The sequence below is a fragment of the Acinonyx jubatus genome, chromosome C2 (assembly GCF_027475565.1).
Source record: "Acinonyx jubatus isolate Ajub_Pintada_27869175 chromosome C2, VMU_Ajub_asm_v1.0, whole genome shotgun sequence".
Classification (NCBI taxonomy): Eukaryota; Metazoa; Chordata; class Mammalia; order Carnivora; family Felidae; genus Acinonyx; species Acinonyx jubatus.
This window is the reverse complement of record NC_069384.1, coordinates 12,843,224-12,861,925: the sequence shown is the minus strand read 5'-3', so window position 1 is coordinate 12,861,925 and position 18,702 is coordinate 12,843,224. Positions and strand designations below refer to the sequence as shown.

The 18,702-nt window shown below is 48.6% G+C and overlaps 1 long non-coding RNA gene across 2 annotated transcripts; it reads left to right on the top strand.

The window, feature by feature from the left end:
- Positions 1 to 5,106: 5,106 nt before the first annotated feature.
- Positions 5,107 to 17,684, top strand: LOC113594395 (uncharacterized). Of its 2 annotated transcripts, XR_003414786.2 has the most exons (4): positions 5,107 to 6,573; positions 13,118 to 13,233; positions 15,484 to 15,591; positions 17,249 to 17,684. It is a non-coding gene; the product is annotated as an uncharacterized LOC113594395 (long non-coding RNA). The 2 variants fall into 2 exon arrangements; XR_008297566.1 differs by lacking the exon at positions 5,107 to 6,573 and having other exon boundaries at positions 10,645 to 13,233.
- The last annotated feature ends 1,018 nt before the right edge of the window (positions 17,685 to 18,702 follow it).

Genomic DNA, 18,702 nt, shown 5'->3' with positions numbered 1-18,702 from the left:
CAGAGGGAAGGTGGGTGGGGGGATGGATGAAATAGGTAAAGGGGATTAAGAGCACACTTCTCCCGATGAGCACTAAGTAAGGTATAGAAGCGTGGAATCATTATACACTGAAAACTAATGTAACACTGTATGTTGATTATGCTTCAATAAGAAGAAGAAGAAGAACAGCAGTCATGTCGGAGTTGAGTGGACTCTACTGTATGACCTCATCTTAACTAATTACATCTGCAGTGACCTTATTTCCAGATAAGGGCACAGGCTGAGGACCTCAGGGTGAGGACTGCAACGTATCTTTTTTTTTTTTTTCCCCCTGGTGGTGGTGGCAGTGAGGGTCAGTGTTATAATTTAACCTGTAACAACTGGGATTAGAGGGATTTTGAATTGGAAATGCTGGAGCCCCTAAGCTGAATTAATAGGATTCCCTCTCCTCTCCCTCCCCTTCCTCCCCTTCCTCCCCTTCTTTCCTTCCTTCCTTCCCTCCCTCCTTCCTTCTTTCCTTCTTTCTCTACCTCTCTCCTTTCCTTCCTTCCTTCCTTGCTTCCTTCCTTCCTTCCTTCCATCCTTCCTCCTTTCTTGTTTTTCCTCCCCTCTCACACCTTCTCTTGCTTCTTTCCCTCTCTCTCTCGTCCCCTCGTTTCTTCCCTCCATTACCTCTGTCCCTGCCCCTTCCCTCATCCATCTGTCCATCCGTCCGTCTCCTTAGGAGGCCCAGTGAGATGCACAGATGAGGAGTGTCAGGCTACCCAGAATGGCATCAGCCGGACGCAGCTCGCAGACAGCTCGCAGGCCCTAGGGAAGGGGGAGGAGGCCAGTCTCAATCTGAATGTCCTTCTGCTCTGCAAACCTTGTCTCCTCTGCCAGTTTTAGCAGCAGCTTAACTTGCAGAGACACTGCCCTGGCCCTCGTGCTGTCATCCCAACCCTGCGGGCGGTGCTTGGCTCTCCCACCCCACTGTCACAGGACACCCCCTGTCCCGCTGACAGCCAGCCTGCTTTTCTGACATTGTGAGGGATCTGCCTGGACAGCCAAGGCCGGCGCTGCAGTTGCCGTGGCAACCCACGTGCCTGTGGGGACGCTAGTGGGACTCTGATCGACCGCTGGAAAGGCCCTGGACAAGATGTCAAGGGTTTAGGGACAGTGATCAACCCTCTGTGTTAGGTGTCGTCTGTGGCTCATGGGACGTCCTCACTCACCTTCACGGGGTCCCAGCTTGTTTCTCTGGTGAAGAATTACAAAACCTGGCTACCTGCTCGAGATGGGGATGATGAGTAATACACAAAAGATGAACACAGACTCTTAAATATGGAGAGCGAACAGGTGGTTGCCAGAGGAAGGGGGGGTGTTGGGTGAAATCGATAAAGGGGATTAAGAGGCACACACTTCCAGTTACAAAATAAATACGTCACAGAGATGGAAAATATAGCATGGGGAATACAGTCAGCGAGACTGTGAAAACGTTTGGTGACTGACCGACAGGGACCGCTCTAGTGGTGAGCACTGAGTAAGGGATGGAATTGTTGAATCACTGTGTTGTGTACTTGAAACCAATGTAACGGCGTGTTAATTATACCTCCGTAAAAATAAAAATAAAAAAAGAAGCACAAACACAAGCTAACACTTAAATGGACCACCTTGCCAATTGCCTGGGGGCTTTGGGTTTGCCGTCCACGGGTGTTTGGGGTTATACTTGTAGGAGGGAGTGATGGAGAGACAGAGAGACGGAGGGGAGGCAGGTACCGAGTTCCTCCAGAGAGAGAGGCACAGGATGGGCAGAAGGCTTGGTTTTGAACAGAGGCACGTTGGGTCTTGCAGCCCCCACGGCGCCAGCTGGGGCCTTGGAGATTCAGTGTGGGGCGGGGGCCCCTCGACTCCCTCTTTTCCTCAGTTTTGTCCCCGGTCATGGTGTAGCTTAGGACCTCTGAGGGCTTTGCTGCCTTGACTGGAGAACATCGGGACCAGGTAGCAAGTGCTGACGGGCCGGTGCCCAAAGGGCATGTCCCTTCTGAATCTGCCATGCTGGTGAGCGGCCATGAAGGCCTCGCAGGGACCACAGACAGGCCCCGGGGCTGGAGACTATGAATGAACGCTTTTAACTTTGGGAAATATTCACGATCGCAGTGATTAGCTAGAGCTTCCTACTTAGGGATTTTTGGCAACCTGCAATGTTCGTTTATTGATTCACTGGGATGCATGTCGTTTACTGGTTACCGAACACGGTCTAGGACCTGCTCTCCTTTCCTCCTGGCAGGAACAGAACCGCCCAGCTGGATGACAATTTCCCAGCTTCCCCTGCAGTGGCCATGGCCACATGACTAAGCGCCAGCAACGGGGGTGATGTTGCGAAAGTGACGTGTGCCGTTTCCAGGGTCCTGCCTTTCAGGGAGGCTGCTTGCCCTCCACGCATCTTATCTGGGCTGGAAAGTGGACTCGGGGACAGTGAAGCGGTTCCAATGAGGATGGCGTCACAGGGAGCAGTGGAGCAGGCGCAGGAAGGAGTCTGGATCCCTCCACGCCCTGGTGGATCACAGCTCCTGCCCTCCCCCTCAGACTGCCCCGCACAGCTCAGACTTTACACGAGAGAATACTAAACCTTCTGTCTTGTTTAAGTCCCTCCTATTATCATCCTGTTAAAGCATCTGAATCAATAGATCCTAAGGGGATCAATAAGTAATCTGCTTTTTATCACTCACGCTCATTGGGCGCCAAAACCCACGAGCGTTAAACTTGAACCTACCTGTTCCTGTCGAAAGTTCTGCTCTCGTGTTGCCTGTTTTTTTCCTGCTAACCAATGCAATCCACCACTTCCCTACAGAGGGGTTCTTATGTCCAGGAAGCTGGCCCAGAAGTCTTTTAAACATATTCAGATTCTCAGCCCAGGGAGAGGTCAGATCAGATGGTTCCATCCCAGAGAGGAAACTTCAGAGGGAGCTTTGCGTTCAGGAGTTGTAGGAAGCCCTCGGGGCGCCATGACCGTATATCCCGGATTTTTATGACCATTTGAATTTAAAATATTCTGGCCCAGTTTGCAGAAATGTCTTTGTGATAGTGTGTGCCACGCTTTGGGTTGAGAATTGTGGTCACGGTCCCCCACGGCCCCTCAGCTGGACAACATTGCGTTTTGCATTTTGTCCTCCTGGTCCTGGGACAGTCAACCCCGGAAGGTATATCCTCAGCAGACTGGGGACCGCTCCCTCTGAGCCACTCGCCCTGGCCTGCTCTCTGCCTTACTTTTTTCTGTTCTAAGCCTTGAACTGAACGGCACTTATCTGTAGAGAAGTGCTTTTGCCTATTTTTTTTTTTCTTGAGAAATTAAGCTCCTTTAAAGATTAAAGTTTGTCTCCCCCAGCCTCTTTACAAACTCCCAGGATGAAAACTGGGTCACAGAAAGTAGTTGCTCTGTTTTCTAATCAGACAATAGCTTCAGGCCGTGCCAGGTTCCCCTCCCCTGGGCCCACCTTCTGGACAGGTCTCTGCAGCCTTGCCTCCTCTCCGGGCCAAGGGCACTCATCCTTGTCACTTACCAGCAAGAGCTGTGATGTCCCCTTTTTCTTGTCATCACTAATTTATGCTCTTGGCCTCCAGGGGTCCCCTCTCTGCCCCTCATCCCTTCTGTTCCTCCCTCCTCCCCACGGGATGCATCATGATAAAGGGCGAGGACATTTTATTTGGGTCATGGTGCTAGGGGTGGAAATTTTTGCCTGTCCTCGAGGGTTTCGTGCTTTGAGACTGTCTTAGATGGTGTCATTAAAAAATAGATGCTGGTCCTTCCAGAGGGAGATGATGCTCCGTCGTCACCCTCCCCACCCCCAGCATTGGGTTGGGCACTGCCACTTGCTCTCACCAACAAATGCAAGCAAAAGTCATGTGACATGTGTGATGTCCAGGCAAAAGCTTTAGGAACCAGTGCCTGGGGTGCTAGGGGGTCTCTTCCCTCTTCTACAAAGTGGACATGATGCAGCAGGAGGCACTTTATCAGCCTAGATTCCAAAACACAAGACAAGATCAGGGACGTCAACCCAAGATGGACACGCAGCTTGAGCAAGAATAAGCTTTCGTGGCTGTAAGTCACTCTAGGTTGGGATCATTGTTACCAAGCGTAACTCGGCCTTTTCTGAGCGTTCCAGAGCATATGTGGACACGGGCTCAGGCTGCTCTTCCTACGAAGCTACATTAGCTGGTCTTGGATTGGACAGGTGAGACTGTAGTGTCATGAGAATTACGTTGTGGACAGATTAGTTTACCTCTGCTCTGTGCCTTGGAAAGAATCTCCCCCCCGCCTCCCCCGCCTCCCCCACCTCCCCCGCCTTATTATGGCCTTGGTGTATCCTTGTCAGCTGTTTCCATTTGCGCCTTCCGTTTTCATCACTGGTCTGCCTTAAGGCAGGATGTAGCCTCTCTTCCCAGGCCCCAGAAAGAAGGCGGTACCCTGAACTGGTAAGCAAGAGTGACCGTGCTGAATCCTTCACAGGGAAGACAGAGAGGTTGACATCCACATCCCAGTGCCAACCACTCATTCACGTCTTCGGCAGTTCTGCACGGTATGGCGCACTGGAGCCAAAACACTCGGGTTCAAATGCCAGCTCTGTCGCGGGCAAGATACTTAGATTATATGTCTGAGTTTTCTCTTCGGTAAATTGGGGACAGTAACATTTCCTGTCTACTAGGGTCGTTATTATTGGTCTCGGAAAAGCATGAAAGCAAGGCTTGAGCCAACCCCTTCCTGTTGAAAGCTTGTTTCATCCTTTACTTGCTTTGTCTTGGTTAGCTGAGATAGACACATAAAACGAGGCTGAGTGGGACTACAATGGCTGACACGCAATTGCACACTAGCGTCAGTTATCACTGCCATTCCCCTGTTGCTGAAAAGTCTTCATCAGAAATTCTTGCCTTCCTCCCACCATGTTGTTTGTGGAAGCATCCTTCCTTGGACCTTCTCCGCACAGCATCCAGCCTCATGGGCTACAGTCTCCTTCCTTCTGGATTGTGGCTCTCCCACCCCGACTCCCTTGTGGATTGGGAATCTGAGCTCTCTCTCTCTCTCTCTCCCCCGCATTCCTCTCTCTCTCCCTCTCTCATTTCTTTCTCTCTCTCTCTCTGTCAGCTGTTCTACCTTGGAGAAGTTACTTTCAGAGAATAGCCTGGAACCAGCACTGAAGCTCCAGCGGGAAGAGACAGTCTCGAGGGATTACATCCCATAGCCCCAGGCAAAGATGCAAGCTGGATACCCTCAGAGCCCGCAGCCCCCCAAGCTGGGTCTTCTCATCTCCTCTGCCGCTGTAGGCGGTTCAACATGGGTCAGGCGTTGTTCAAAAGAAAAGATGTCGGCAATTTGTTCCTCGGTATCTGTGAGTTTCAGTGAAGTTACAATCCAGATATGGAGTATTTGCCTTTCAAGAATTATCTCAAAAACCCTGGTTAAAGGCGTTCCAGGACGATGGAAAATTCTAGTTAACTTAGGCCAACCAAATGTGACTGTGTTCAAATATCCAGAGCCAGTCCGGGGTGGGGCAGATGACAATGAGATGACAATGAGAACATACCCAGAACTGTCTGAGATGATCACATTTACTTTTTTGATATCTATGTCATAGTTTCAGCTCATTTAGTCTTGTGTTGCACTAAGACCCTTGGATCTTCCTCATGGGATGCTTAGATTCTGATAAATTCAGTCTTCAGGGGCTGAGAGGTTGTGTGCCCCGTGTTTTAGAGTGTGGGGGTAGAGGCAGCAGACTTCCATTCCAATCCGGGTTTGCCCCTGAAAAGCACCATGAGGCTGAACAAGTTATTCCTGGGCTCACATTCTTCATCTGTAAGATGATAATAATGGCTCTGAGCCTGTTTTTATTGGAAACTTGGGGGAAAACAGTATCGCGAAGTCAAGTACAGTTGACCCTTGAAATACGAGGCCATGAGGGGTGCTGACCCCCACACCCTGCACAGTTGAAAATCTGTGTGTAACTTTTGACTCCCCCAAAACTTAACTCCTAATAGCCTACTGTTGATCAGAAGCCTTACTGATGGCATAATCAATTGATTACCACACATTTTGTATGTTACATGTATTACAAATAAATACACAATAAGGTACGCTGGAGAAAAAATGTTCTTGAGAAAAATCACAAAGAAGAGAAAATACATTTATAGTACTGGACCGTAGTTATCGGAAAACACCCATGTATGCTTGGGCCTGTGTAGTTCAAACCCATGTAGTTCAAACCCGTGTTTTTCAAGGGTCAAGGGCAGTCACTCTTGCTTATCCTCAACGTCTCTGGTTACTAACCAGGGTTGTGGACGGAGGGCCAGCTTGCCCCGCTTAGTTCACACGCTGCCTCGTACTATCCACACCTGTGGGTCGTCCTTCCTGTCTCATTTCATGGATGAAGAAGTGGCCCAGGGAGGTTGAGACACTTCCCCAGGTCACACAGCCAGAAAGTGGCAGAACTGGGGTATGAACCAGAGTCTATCTAACCCCCAATTTTTTTTGTTAACACTTTTCTAGCATGTTCTACGCTCCGGGCACTGTTTTAATGACTTCACAAGTATTATCTCACTGCATCCTAACAGCTCTGCGAGGTAGGTACTGTTACTGCTTTCATTGTGTGGATGAGGAAACTGAGGTAGGACATCATTTCACAGCACGCAAACAAACAAATTCTTAGAAAGATAACCTGCCGCGCCCAACACCGTGAGATTCAACTCCTGTCGGCCTGGGCTTCCGTAGATGCACCCAGCGCGCCCTTTGGCGAAATAGCCTAGAGACTGTTGTCAGAGGAGACCCACTTTCTTTCCAACCTGGATTTTCTCTCCTTCACGGGTCCTCCCCGGGCATCTCTGTTCAACGTGCTCTCTGATCAACGACATTATCTTCGTCTTTCTGTTTTCTATCGTCTTCAAATCTGAAAAAAAAAAAAAATCCCCTTGGAGATTTGTCCAAGAGAAATGCTGAAAAGAGATTCTGCCAGAAGCAGGAGAAAAAGCTCTGGGTTACCCTTTAAAGAGAATTCTCCTAAGAACGTCAACTGAAGAGGCATCCCACCACACTGCTCATCAACACAGTTGAAGCAGATGGCTTGGCAGTTAGGAAAAGGGTGAAGTGATCAGCAGCAGCCAACGAGCCGGCTTGGCTCAACTCAGCTGTAAGTGCACTACGATTCCATCTCCTCCACCGCAAAGATATCATGGCAGCCTTCATCACCTGCTTCATGGGAATCAGATCACGTGTCGGATCATTCCTCTTGAACTTGAAAACGAATACCTCCGAAACCACGAACACAAAAACAAATGAGGTTGGTTTGTTTTTGAAGAGTACATGCTGATTCCTGGTGACGGCTGGGTTTTAAAGTGTCCAAATCATCAGTTTCACATTGAAATCAAATGGGACTATCTTAACCCCCAGTCATATTGACTGCTTCAGAGGAGGGCTCGTGACCCCAGCACCACAAATCAGAGTCAACCCAGAAGCCTTTTCTGGGGCTATTTAGGACAGTTTATCCCCCCCTTTCATGAAATGGCCAAGCTTGGGGGACACAAAGCTGAGGTGTCTTCATCATCCCACGAATAGAACCTACCCGAGAACAAAGTCAACATGGAAGCAAGTGGGGAAAACAGGGTGAGCGGACTCCTCGTGACATGTTCTGATACCCCGATCCAGATGTGCCCGAAAACAGAACCCCGCTTGGACTTTTCAGGAGGCAACAATTCCCCCAGCGTGGCCAAGCCCCTAGCTTTTTGAAATTTACGTCTATCTCATATTTTTAGCCCCCCATGCCAACCAGTATATGCATTTAAGGATATACATCTGCTTCTCAGCGTGGCTTTTGTTGCATTCCCACAAGCTGTCACATGTCACAATTTACTTAGCACTCTAAGTAAATTACCCAATTTACTCAGCACTTAGAAAATATTAGACATTTTCTAATACCCACTGTGATTTCTTACTGGCCCCGTGGGTTACTTGGAAGCGTGTTGCTTAATTTTCAGACATTCAGGACTTTTCTGGATTCCTTTTAGTTATTATATCCAGGTGCCACCTGTCTGGAAATTTTATGCACAGGTTCTCATTTTCCTTAAGGTTTTCCACGTCGAGTGTTTTGGAGACTCCACATAGGCGTCTTTCTTAGATGTGGCCATGAGTAAGTTCTCTTTCTTCAGGGGCCACGCCAGTCCCACTGTTTCCTGATGCGAATTTGCAATGTGGGGTGTTATCGGCTGGTTACTTCGCATGGGAGCAGGGGCCTGGAGTCTTCCGGATGTAAAGCTGTGCCTCATTCGATGGTGGAGGGGAGAAGAAGGTTTAGTTGGCCTACCCAGCATCCCTTCCTTGGAGGAACGATGCTTCCACTCTTCCACGTAGTTCGAGGGGGGTTGTCAGTCCTTGTAAAGTCCCTCTCTACACGTTTTTTTTTTCGGCAGAAAGAGGCATGTGACTCAGGCTGGCCAATCGGAGTCTTTCCTGGGAATGTTTTATAGAGCTGTCCAGGAAGACTGTCTTCTTCAACTGTAAGGTCATGAGTGTGAGTCTCTGGGGACCTCATACATAGCCCATGGGAAAGGTTTACAGAAAGAACAAAGTCTGGCTGAGATGAGTAGAGCTGAGAAATGGAACAAAAGCTAGAAAAGAGCCCTGGTAACATCACTGGAGCCCTTAGGTCCACTTGAAGCGCGAGTCTCCCCTATACTTGCCGTGTCCACGAACACACACATTTCCCTTTTGCTTATTTGTCACATAAAACCAAAAGAGCCCTATATGCTTATGGTGGGTTGAAGGGTGAACCCCTCCCCTCAACTCCAGACCAAAAAATAGTTGTGTCTATGTCCTAATCCCCAGAACCTGTGACTCTTACCTTACTTGGAGAAAGGGTCTTTGCGGATGTAATTAAGTGAAGGGTATTGAGAGGAGATCACCCTGAATTACCTGCATTGGCCTTAAATCCCATGACAAGTAGCCTTCTAAGAGACACACAAGAGAGAGGAGAAGATGACATGTGACAACGATGACGGAGACTGGAGTGACACAGCCACAAGCCCAGGGATGCTGGCATCTGCCAGAACCTGGAACAGGCAATAAACAGGATCTTCCCAAAAACTTCTGGAGGGAATGCAACTCTGGTGATAGATAACTTGATTTTGGACCTCTGGCCTCCAGAACCCTGAGAATAAATTTCTCTTGTTCGAAGTTACCTGTGTCATAGCGCCTTGGTCCTCACCCATACCCACATCTGCCATAGAGCGTCAGGCAACTGGCAGAGAAGACTTCCACCCGCAGAGGGAGGGAGCTAGGAGACAAAAGAGGGAAGGCTTGCAAATCCCCAGGCAGAGACACTCGGTAGGAGGGAATGGGTTTCTCTGGGAGAAGCTGAAGTAGAGGAAGGTGGGGAACTAGGAAATCCGAGCCAAGCACTGGGTCATCATTATCCTCTAGGTGCCCACAGAAGTGAAAGGCTAAAGAGAGAAGACCTGGAACAAGGCCAAGATGAGAACACTCTTCCCCCTTGCGGTCCCTAATGGTATGATTGAAGGAGGAGGAGTGTTGTGCAGGGAGAAGGCATGAAACAGGAAATCCACAAACTCCCGCGCAGGACTTGGTGAAATATACGTGGCTCTGTGATGCTGTTGCTGGTGGAAACCCAGAGCCCAAGCCCCGCTCCCCTGCCGCCATGCTGTGCTATCCCCAGCTGTCCCGGGGCACCCTGTCCTGGCCCTTTCCCTCACCGGATGCTCCTCACGATTCCTGGCATCGACCCCTGTGCCAGAGCACACACTTATTCGCCATTACTCCAAACAGCACAAGCAAAGGCCCACTATGGAGCAGTCAGGCGGTCACCCCACTTTTAGGTGAAAGAGAAATGCCAGAAAGCCTTCTTTGAATAAATCTGGTTATAATGTAAGTAAGTACTATTTCTCACGAGCAGAAGTACAACTAAAAGTCAACATCATGCCAAGCCTCTTTAATTTCAGAAGGTGTTTATTTTCCCTCCAAAGCCAAGTAATATCTTTTTATTTTGTTTAATTGCATCCACATGGGGAAAAAATCAGAAACTAGAGGTATTTGAGGTTCCTGTAAAAAATAGTACTTTCTCCCACCTAATATGTGGGTTGCGTTCCTGGCTTGACACGTTATGTTTGTCTGAGCGAGAAACGAGCCCCTTGGGAGATTATTGTCCATTTGATGGAAAGCCAGCTAAGTCTGTTGGAACGGGCAGACGCGCTGTGCGTTGTTGGGAGCTGGGGGGCCGGGGGGGGGGGGGGTAGAAGGAGGGAGGGGAGGGGAGATTGGAGTAGCCCCGCGCCTTCGGGTAAGATGCGCCCTATTCGGTAGCTCGTCTCCCAACTTTGTCCAAATAGGACAGGTTTTGCCTTGTGTCACATATACCTTTCCTTCTTTAATAATTTCTGACTGTATACAGGAATGTTTGACTCTTAATAGAGGAGACTGTAAATAAGGGAATTGAGAAGAGTATTTTGGAGGGTCATATGCAATTGGGTAATTTTTCCCCAGATGTTTTCATGTTATATTACATTCATCACATCTAAGACTATCACCTTAATTTCCTGTTGTCCTCAGCGCTGATTTTCAGATTATGTATATATGCAGTGGAACTTGTTTTTCTCAAATGAAATCTTACACAGATCCTCAACAAATAACAGATAAAAGTACAGCTTAAGCTAAGTTCTTTACAAACCACAGACGAGAGACTGAGGCCTTGACCAATGTGAACCTTACCGAAACGATGCTAGAGTAAGAACTGAGCACGTGTAAAGATGGGGACCTGGTCGCTTCCATGTTTAAATGATTAGAAGGCCCGAGAGCACAGAGGAAGGAACGGGGAGAGAGGCCAGTGCACTCCTGGCCACAGGGCCCCCTCCTCCAGCCTCCACCAGGGGATCACAGGCATCCAACTCGAAGAAAAGCCTTTTTGAGGCACATCCCCCCTTCCGGGCTTGGTCACCCTGTGGTGAGGTGGAGGGGCCCAGACACATTTGCACATCTGGTTCTGATGAGGGAAAACCCACCCAAGGCAGAGTGGCTTCAGTTTCCCAGAACAGCTGTTGCCCTCTCCTTCTTCTGGAAAAGTCCTTCTCCTCCTCCCATAAGGAAGGATCCCAGGCCTGTTCTCTGTAGGAAATGTGCTCTCAATAATGTTCACCATCAAATGAAAACACAACTATCCCCTTGTTCAAGAGAATGAGAACCACTCACAGTAATGTCGAGATTCTGTTAAAACAGAGTATTTCCTTCCCTACTTTTCCAGAGCAAACTACCATTTTGGAACCCTTCGCATGCTGTCTGAGAATGACAGAATGTGTCACTGACAGCAAGGGCTTGGCGACAAGTTCGTGGCGGGACTTCTACAGAATGAACTGGACTTTCTGTACCTGCGTTCCCTCACCTGTAAAACTAGGGACAGGGCTCGGATGGAATATTCTGGAATTTCAGAATAACGCAGCACAAGCCTCCGGCTGTAAAGTCCATTCTCAAAGCATTTAGCTTTGAGGCTGTCAGAGAATGAGCTCGAATTCAAGGTGCTGCAGAACTGAAAGGAACCAAGAGCTCTATTGGTCCAAATCCCTGCATGTCAGGTGTGATGGTCGTGCTTATGTGTCCGCTTGGCTAGGCTATTGTACCCAGTAATTTAATCAAACTTGAATCTAGGTGTTGCTCTGAAGGTATTTTTGTAGATGGGGTTCACAGTTATAATCATTTTTTAGTAAGTGAGGAAGATTGCCCTCAATAATGTGGGTGGGCCTCATCTTACAGTTGCAGGTCTTGAAAGGCAAAATCAGATTTTTGAAAGAAGAAATTCTGCTTCAAGACTGTAACATAGGGGGCACCTGGGTGGTTCAGTTGGTTGAGCGTCCAACTTCGGCTCAGGTCATGATCTCGTGGTTTGTGGGTTCAAGCCCCATGACGGGCTCTGAGCTAGCTTGGAGCCTGGAGCCTGCTTCCGATTCTTTGTCTCCCTCTCTCTCTGCCTCTCCCCTGCTCATGCTCTGTCTCTCTCTCTCTCTTTCAAAAATACATTTAAAAAATTATATATTTTTTAAAAATACTGTTAACATAGAAACCCTGCCTGAGTTTCCAGCCTAGTGGCCTCCTCTGCAGATTTTGAACTTACCAGTTCCTATAATTGCATAAGCCAATTTCTTAAATCTCTTTTCATAAGGTAGGTGGTCCTAGATTGTTATTGCTAAGAAACTGACAAGCCCAGGGCCCAGCTCTCCTTGGGCTCTACCTCTTTCCTGTTCTTCCTACCAGGACATACCTCTCATCCAGTTACTGCCCTACAACCTAAAACCTTACTTTAAACTGAACTTCCCTTCCCGAAAGAATTTAGATCCTTCTAGCAGAGCAGCATTTTTCTCTGCGAGGCGTGGACACAAATACTTCTTATACCGCCCCCCAATACATACATATGCATGCAAACATGTTTAGCATGTAATGAAACAAAAATTTCCTGAAATGATATTTCTCAGATGCAATACATTCGATCACTTCTATTTTATTGTACTTCACTTTTGAAAAATGTTAGTCCTATGCTCTAGGTTGCTTGTTTGAGCCAAAATTGCCCACGATGGCCGATGTGTCTGGTGCCTGTAACACATCTCCCTCAGTCACAGCTGTGCTGGAAAGTTCTGTGTGAGCTCAGGCTCACTTCACTCACGGCATCTCACTCCAGGCATGGGGTGCACAGACCCCGGGCCCCTGTGGCGGTCCCTTTGGCTCCTAACCAAGTACAGCCTGGAAGTGTGGGGCAGCCCTCAGTCGGTGGGGAGAAGAGCTGGTCGGTGGGTGGCCCAGCCCCCACCTTCAAACAGAGCACCTGCAGAAGCATTCTGTATGCTTCTCAAGAGGACCACAGCAGCGACCTTGACAATGCTCCTTATGTTAGCTCCCCTTTCCCTGCCTCCCCTGTCCTGTTGCAAACTATGGGCTCCTGGCATCGCCTCCCAGATCAATCACTTGCCCCGACTCTAGGCTTCAAGGCTTTACTTTCAAGAAAATTCAAACTCAGACCCATCCTTCTCCTCACTGTAGGAACCCTCTACGACTCCCTTCGGACGGTCACCGTGTATTTGCTGGTATCTCCAGGGATGACAAGCGTTCTTATTTCCTCAGCTCAGTCTTCTCATTGCCGGACAAGTCAGGGGGACGGAAGTGAGACAGAGGGCATCCAGGACTTCCCACGGGTCGAGCGCCGTGCTACTGTATTCTTTCACTCTCTTTGTTAAAAGGTAGTTTCGGGTTTTTTTAGACTTTAAAAACAGGCAAACTAATTTTTATAGTAGCTTTTTTGAGATATTTATGTTCCATACAATTTACCTATTTAAAGTGTACAAGTCAGTGGTTTTTCATATATTCGCAGGGTTGTGCAAACCTTACCCCAGGTTTAGGACATTTCCATCACCTAAAAAGAAACCCCATGCCCATTAGCAATTACCCCCCATTTTCTTCCGACCACCACCCCACCCCCAGCCCCAGGCAACCACGGATCTACTTTCTGTTTCTGGGTTTGGCTATTCTGGCTATTTGATATAAATGGAGTCACACAATACGTCCCCTTTTGCGTCTGGCACAGTGTTTTCAAGGTTCATCCATGTTGTAGCAGGTTATCAGCACTTCATTCCCTTTGTCACAGAATAATATTTCATCATATGAATATGCCACATCTTGTTCATTTATTTTTCACTTGATGGACATTTTGGTTATTTTGAAGAGTAGCGTTATGTTGCACTACAATCTGCCTTGGAATTTTGTCTTAGCTTTGAACTTCTAGGTTAACCCATGACAAACATCCTCCTTCTTCTTGCAAGGTCCCCATGGTGTGGATGTTCACCATCGGAGGCTGTTGATGCAATGGCGTGATCTCTAGCCCATGTCCTTCTCACCATACTGATCATGTCCCTCTGACAAACTCCAGTTTACCACAACCATCCTAAAAGTGGGATGGTCAGGGAGAATATCACAGCAAGTACTTATCCTTTTAATTATTCATTTGTAGTATAATTAATGATAAGACAAGTTGAATGAGAATCGTACTAAGAAGCTCCAGAAGAGGTGTCCAAAAGAGGGTACATCCATTTTTTTTTTTAAATACTAATGTGCTCTGAGAAAACTAAGGGCCCATTTTACTACAGCGACCTTCCTCTAGTCAAGGAGGAAGGCCCAGCTGCAATAATAATGCCAATCATTCAGGAAGCAGCTCAGTAATGTTCTTTTGTGAAATGGCTCCCTACCATTCTTTTCTCTGCTGTGTAAATGTGACCACATAATTACTTGAAGCTAAAGAAGAAGTTTGACAGAGATAGACCTGCTATATAGGTGTCCAAGAGAATGAAAGGGATGGAGAGGGAAAGAAGGGCAAAGACTGCCCCATGACTCTCTTGTCTCCTTATCAGCACTGGTGATTCTAGCTGCACAATGTTTGCTGCAGAAGTGTGTCTTCCCAGATTGAAAAAGGACTCTTCTGGTACAAGGGCCCATCTTCAACCTGTCCCTAATATCCTACACAGGTCTTTCCGTAACCCCTACAACTATGTGCTCAGTAAATATTTTTAGAGAATAATAGATAAAGGGATGGATGGGTGGATGGATAGATGGATTGATAGATGGATGAATGGATGATGGATGGGTGGATGGGTATATAGACAGACGGATGGATGAATGGATGGTGGTGGGGAGATGGATGGAAGGACGGATGGATGGATAGATGGGTGGATAGATGGATGGATGATGGACGGATGGGTGGGTGGATGGATAAATGGATGAATGGATGATAGATGGGTGGATGGGTATATAGATGGATGGATGAATGGTTGATGGTGGAGAGATGGATGGATGGATAGATGTGTGGATGAGTAGATGAATGAAGGAATAAAGGGAGAGAAGGAGGGATAGAAACACATAACCACAAAAATGGAATCATCACCTCAGGGTTTAATCAAAAGCTTGTATTGGGAAGCAGCTGGTCCAGGCCTGATCATGGCCAGCTTCTGGAAGCTCACTTTGCTTCTCCCAGTTGGTGAAAGAACATATCTTTTTCATATACTCACATCTGTGTCGGGTCTCCCAGTACCCTGGGAAGAAACTGAAATGCTTACCATAATAGTTCAGATAATATGCATGGAAGGCTCTGTAACTATAAATCCCCATTTGGATGTGAATTGGGTGGGGCAGTGACACTATTATTTCCTTAGTGTGTTAGGGTACAGGATGCTGGTAGGTATTCTGTCTGCCCATTGGCAATAGCTTCAGCCTGCCACGACCCTTCTCCTTGGTGCTGTGGCAGGAAATTGAGGGCTAAAGAGTGTCAGGTGGTTATAGGAGCCTTAAAAAGTGGGGTCACCTTGCCCAACTGCCTTGTTGTACAAATAAGGAAGCTAAGGACAGGAAAGGAGAGGTGACATATTTAAGGTCAAGTGAGTAGTTAGTAACTGATCCAGAATTTGGACCCAGGTTACATGATTCCTCCTTTCTTTCCCCAGGCTTTCTCTCTAACATCTTCGCTGGATCATTTTATAAGGATCAAATTCATCTCGAAACCACTGCCGTTACTTTAATGACACCTTTCTGGAGACCCCAGCAGAGCACAGGTGAGTACTACAAATTCTCTTCTGTTCCTTTTTTTTTTTTTTTTTTTTTGAACTTGTTGACTTAATGGTAGGGTCTCCTGGTTCCTTTCAAACCCATTTCTTTTTTTCCCCAGAGTGTCCTTTATCTCCTGGTTTGGCCCAGTGGCAATAAGCTTGAAATATGCTGGTGAGAAGGGGAGGCTTACAGAGCCTTTGAGACCCAAGTGATGTCTCCGATGACGCACAACCTCCTCACAGGACGTGGTGGGCTTAAAAAAGCTCTTTCCAATCACTCAGATTATTTCCCCTGGTAGAGCTCTGGCCCAAAATATCCAACAGTCCATTCCCAGTGCGCTTCTCAAGGCTCAGATGCTGCAAGGATGGCGATCTTCCTGGGACATGCAGCTGCTGTTACATAATAAGGGGTGGCTCTTCCCTGTCTTAGCAGAGACAACCGTCCCTGTTGATTGGGGCAGGGAATTCATCAAAGTCATACTTCAGACTCCGCGCTGACACTAACTCTCTTGGCTCCGAGCATTCTTCAAACTAGAGAGCACCTCATTTCTGCCTCTGGTAGGAAGCAAGCATGTGGGAGTCAGAAGACCCAGGTGGTGGGGGTTGGGGGGGCGTGACTGCCTGTCCTGGACTTGTCGGGTGAGTCACCTGACCTAATTGAGTTTTAAGTTCTTTATCTGTGAGATAGCAATAGTAATCCTAACAGCTCTGTCACGGGCCGATATTACAAGTAGTGAGAGCCCTTTATATCAAAAATACTGCTGGGGCGTCTGGGTGGCTCACTCGGTTGAGCCTCCGACGTCGGCTCACGTCATGATCTCGCAGGTTGTGAGTTTGAGTCCCCCATCGGGCTCGCTGCTGTCAGCCTGTCAGTGCAAAGCCTGCTTCGGATCCTCTGTTCCCCTCTCTCTACCCCTTCCCCGCTTGCGCTCTGCCCCAAAATAAATAAATATCTTAAATAAATAAATACATAAATACTACTAACGAAAAAAATTATTCGATGACCCTTGTGAAGTCACGGCAAGGAAGATTTTATTCAAGGCAATAAGGACTAGGGACCACTGTAATGGGGAGCATTGGACTCAAGTCTGAGTACCACATGGGCACATGAGATTGATAGCCACGGGGCAGGGTGGGAGCCAGTGGATGGATATCATTAAGAGGAAACATCAGGGGTAAAGGGAGATTCTTGCTAAGTGGACCAAGGAGGGTTCTTGCTGAAGGCAGGCTGAAGGGATCAGAAATCCTCTGGGGGATGGTGGAGGATAAGAAACTGGATCCAGATAGCAAAGGCCGGGGATCCTGGCTGTGTTGACTCGGCAGGATTGTCGCCAAAATGGGGCAATGCAGAGGTGAAGATGAGAGACCGAAAGTCAAGGTCCTGCTTGCGACGTTCAGCGGAGCCGAGTAATTTGGTAGAGGAGGGAATCTTCGTGAATACAAGTATTAAATGTCTTCCGACCTGGTTGCTTAGGGCCGGTTGATAGCAAAGGGGGAGCGAATGGAGAAACCGAGGCACCAACGCCTTTAGAAGCGGGCCCAACAACTGACCTTCCGGCCAATCCCACCTTGCCCAGAGGCGATGGCCCACGCGGCAAAACATTTCCTCCTTAGACCTCAGATGCCGGAAAAATTCATCTCCGTTTTGATTTTCCGCTTGCAGACCTTGCGTATAAGGAAGTAGCCGAGCTGAGACTGATGGTTCCAAACAGCACAGTGAACCAGCTGGGGAACGAGTGGGGGATCCAAGCGCTTCCCCACCCGAACCTAGGAACTCAGGACGCCACTTCCGGGAGGCCTCACCTGGATGCCCACTTCCCCTGGCTCAGGAGTTGGAGGCACTTCGACAGGAACTCTAGGGGCCTCTGGACTACAGGTATGCTTAGAAAACACCTCTCTTTTAAAAAGCAAGCTCACGGGGCACCTGGGTGGCTCAGTCGGTGGAGCATCTGACTTGGGCTCAGGCCACGATCTCACGGTTCCTGAGTTCGCGCCTGGACTCGGGCTCTGTGCTGACAGCTTGGAGCCTACTTCCAATTCTGTCTCCCTCTCTCTCTCTCTCTCTCTTTCTCTCTGCCCCTTCCCTGCGCATGCTCTCTCTCTCTCAAAAATAAATAAACACTAAAAAAAATTTAAAAAGCAAGCTCACCGACCCCTTCATTTTTCAAGGATGGCAAAAAGATTGACTGGATTTCACACGTCCGAGGAAGCAGAGTTTCCCTTCTTTCCCCTTCCAGGCCGCTGCAAACATGTCACCGCCAAACCACCAAGGTTTTGCTGGGACGCAGCGGGACAGTGCGACTTTACCTCTGAGTTCTTTCCTCGCCATCTGTGCTCCCCAAGCACTCCTCAGTTAAAACAGACATATGGAATTGGAGAATTGGCCCCAGAAAGAAAAAAGCGAGAGTCCCGAGCTAAAGGGTTGGGGGGGGGGGGGGGGAAACGTGCGTTTTCAGAGAAGGAATGAGCAGCCCTTGGCTCTCGCGGGCTGGTTAATCATAATCAGCAGTGGGCACCCCAGGGCCCCCACCCCACCCCGGGCACAGTGACTGCCCCTCGGTGGCCAATGGACGGCCTCCTGCCGGTCGGGACCTTATGACTTCCTCCCTCCCCGCACCGCCCCCCCCCCCCCCCCCAGCCCTGCTCCGCCTCCCAGGCCTCACTTGGGGCTGCAATTAAACTTTTCAACTTGGAAGGTAAACATCAGGGAGCCAAAGGGGTGGATTCGGAGGCCTCATGGAGACAGCTAAGAGGTCGGCCCGGAAGCAGCCAGGGGAGGCCCAAGGGCTAGAGGAAAAGGCAGACCAAGGGGGGAGGTCTGCGTGTCTCCCACAGCCCCCCAGCGCGGGGAGGGAGGTGGGGAACCGGTGGAGGGGTGGAGGATGGGAGCTTTACAGAGAAAGCCTGGTAACACTGGGAGGAGGGGAGAGCGAAAGACGGAGGCGGGGAAGAAAAGAGCCACTCGAGGTACACAAGCCAGAGGGAAGTTTCTCTCAAGACTTATGAAATCCAACCACGCTCTTTCCTCCAATTCTTATTTTCTAAAATTAACAACAGAGTCGCAGAAGTAGCTTAGATTGTGAATGCAGCTTTAAAGGGCTCTGCATATTTTTTGTG